General features: G+C 30.3%; 1 long non-coding RNA gene across 2 annotated transcripts in view; it reads left to right on the forward strand.

The window, feature by feature from the left end:
- LOC111085923 overlaps positions 1 to 3,460 on the forward strand; it is a 16,318-nt gene extending 12,858 nt beyond the window's left edge. For both annotated transcript variants that reach the window (XR_002610689.1, XR_002610688.1), the window contains exon 5: positions 2,722 to 3,460. This is a non-coding gene — a long non-coding RNA (uncharacterized LOC111085923). The remainder of the gene's footprint in view (positions 1 to 2,721) is intronic.
- The last annotated feature ends 6 nt before the right edge of the window (positions 3,461 to 3,466 follow it).

Here is a 3,466-nt window from a genome sequence, read left to right on the forward strand (position 1 = left end):
AATTGTAGCAACTTGATCACTGAGCTTTGCAGTTCTCTGCCGCAGACAGACTGTTTGTCGTTGAGTGAATAATGCGAATGCGCGGTTTATCTTGGAGAAACATTCTAACCACGCATGCTCATGCAGCAGGTTCTCGGTCAGAAAGCGTAATGGTCGTACATACAAACAAGCAGAATAATAGTATAGATTTTTGGGATAACATATTACATGTTTTGTCAAAACATTGGTCTGTCTTCTACATACCATACTCTGAAAGATTATATACATACCTGATCTGTTCTTTAATTTGCTACTCCCACTACAACAGATTAGTTTCACTGAATTCACAGCTTATCATTGCTGCTTGGAAGGTCAAAGTAAATAAATAAAGTTGGCCTCATAGAGTAGTTGAATATAAACAGGCTGTTTGGTTTAGAAAAACTCTGCATTCTAAACTAAACAAATTGTTAGAGTTATTGTTCATCAACCATAGTTTGAACTTAGAATAATACTGACAATCAATTCATGTAATGTAAAAATATCATCAATTTTTGTTTTTTAATAAAAACAATCATGAGTTGATTTGACAAAAATGACCATGTTTTGATGGTAACATTGAAAACAATAGAAAATCTGCTAAACCATTTTCTCATACAAAACTTTGCATAAGTTTAGAATTTGATTTCTTGCATCAAAAAATAGTAATAAAATTCTCAAAATGTTTTCTCAAAGCAAGGCTACTTTTGCTCAGGACCATTCCGACCTTGATTTGCATTGTAAGAATGGTTTCCAACATGCTCTTGACATCTAGGGCACTCTGTGCACTTAGTAGAAACAACAATGAATGCTCTTCAGCTCTTTCTTTCACATTTTTATTGGTTGAGGTTTGACCAGTCATATCTAAACCTGCCAATCATTGAATGATCAAACACAATGAGAAGAACAGCATCTTATTGTTAGTATTCAATTTCTTGTCTTCTTTTGATTGGATTTTAATGTTTTTGGATGCCTTATATTTTCTTAGTACTCTAACTGTAATAGGAACCCTATCATGACTACATCCACAATGTTTGAATTTCATGTAAACATCACACCTTGCATTTGTAAGGGAGACTATGGTAAACATGATTTTCAAAAATTTCCGTTTTTAATTACTTTGGAAACAACAATGAACTTCACCAAAATCTATACCTCAAATGGGAGAGAGAGAAATCACTTTTAAATGTTTTCTCTGCAAGAGGCAAAGCACAATTGTTGTATTGTTTGAAATCTCTGATACTAAATTATCACTGAAAGTGCTTTTTTATCAAAAAAGTCTTTCATTTCTATTCTACCAACTCCCAGTTTAAGGTAAAGATAATTTCAGTGTTTGAAGACTTGCTGTATATACACAATAGCTCACCTAACCTAGTGCAAGCCTATATTGTAAAATACCAAACAAACTTCCTAATGTTTGACAGTATCATAATGGTCCAACCTGCCAGAGAACGTCCCATATTTATTGTATGATTAATGTTAGTTATATATATGACAAAGAATTATTTTCTCACTAAGAACTTTTTGTATGCTGCTGTTACAGTTGACAGTAAAAATAATGAGTTTTCTGAGAGATAATGTGTGCATCTTTAGACCTGAGATTTTCATAATAGTATTCCTATGTATTGCAATGATGTATTTGTATACAGAAACTAGTCACAACTCTAACTTTGATTTATGATAATCAAGGAATTTGTGTAAATATATTTATTAAGAGAATGGTAAGATTAAAAAAGGAATGTCAGCGACTGATAAAAGTTCTAGAGTTTCTTAAAAAATAAAAGTTTAAAATTTTGGTAATAATAGTGAGAGTATTTTTTATGAACAAAAACACTGCCCTTTTTACATTCTTCCCACAAATAGTGCCGTTTCTTATCTCTACGAGTTTGATATAATTACTAGGAAGAACTGAATTTTTCAGAATTCGAGAACTAACATTGTTATAAAGTAAGCTACTAAAGTGGATCATAGAATAATGGGATTGATATCTCGTATTTAAAGCAATTTAGACCTTAAAATTATTTTTCTAACTTACCCTAATTAATAGACAAAAAGTTTAGAAATTTGTTCAGAAAAAATAAGTAAGAATGTTATTTCCAGTAAGTGATTTTATTTGAAGCTTCTGAGAAGTTAAAAGTGCATCACTGATAGCTTCGTAAAGGTGTTGTAGTCAACCAAGATGGACTTAAGAATGAGGGGTCTGAACATGGCTTTGTGGTTAGTATATAAGAGTGGAGATCCAAGGTCCTTAACTGACAGTTATTTCTGCTATTTGTTTAAGATTAACCACTTCAGGTGGTGGACAGAAGTTGAATATTAGAGATGGTCTTGCCTGAACCAGAGGGTTCTCTGACCTGGCTGTTTTTCCATAAGGTGTCACTTAGCTGAAAAATAAACACACAATTCAGAAATTAAACTCAGGATTGCACCTGTAATTCAATTAATCAGCAAAACATGTGTAAACATATGTTGTATGATAAAATTATTTTTTAATAATTTTAAAACAATATATGTAGTCGTGCATTGATTTATTAGATGTTTATTGTGTTTGTCTCTAATCTGAATATGTTTTTTTTATAAACTAATATATATTTTTTACCTACAGGTAGATGTATTATTATTCAGTTGAGTACTGATTTATTATTATATAAATATTTTTCTTGCTAAACTGAATGTTTTCCCAAACTTATGTTTTTTAATTTTCAGGTTTCTCTTGTAGATGTGGGGTGATCTTTTTTGCAGTTTATATAGATACTCAGATGAACATAATTGTTTGTTTGACTATAAAATGATGGGAGCTGAAGAAATCAGAAAAAATAATTCTATCATCATTGAAGATAAAGTTAAAAACTACGAAGTAAAGAATGCACTACAGTTGAATTGGTGAAGAGGAAGAGAGATGTGGAATCGGTTTTTATACATAAAAACACCTCATTTTGCATTCCTATGAAACTTGAAAATTATGTATTTACATTGAAATACAATGTATTCTATAAAGAAAACTAATACCTAAAGCTTAGACATCAAGAAACTTGTACTATTGGAAAAAAATAACATAAATTTGTGTAAATGTTGTATATATGCTCTTTCATGGAATCGAAATATTTGAATTTTTTTTTTAAGTTGAGTTTAATAACAATTGAATAGTTTAGATATTTTTGTAGTGACAGTTTGCCCTAATGGATCTTGAGTCATGTGTCATTAAGTTTTGTTATAGTAATTCCTGTGCAAAACAAGTTACTCATTGTATGTCCTGAAGTTGCAGTTTGTAGTAGTTTATTGTAGATTAGAATTATTACTTTGTAGTAGTTTATTGTAGATTGGAGTTATTACTTTGTAGTAGTTTATTGTAGATTGGAATTATTACTTTGTAGTAGTTTATTGTAGATTGGAATTATTACTTTGTAGTAGTTTATTGTAGATTGGAATTATTACTTTGTAGTAGTTTATT

The sequence above is a fragment of the Limulus polyphemus genome, unplaced genomic scaffold (genome assembly GCF_000517525.1).
Source record: "Limulus polyphemus unplaced genomic scaffold, Limulus_polyphemus-2.1.2 Scaffold714, whole genome shotgun sequence".
NCBI lineage: Eukaryota > Metazoa > Arthropoda > Merostomata > Xiphosura > Limulidae > Limulus > Limulus polyphemus.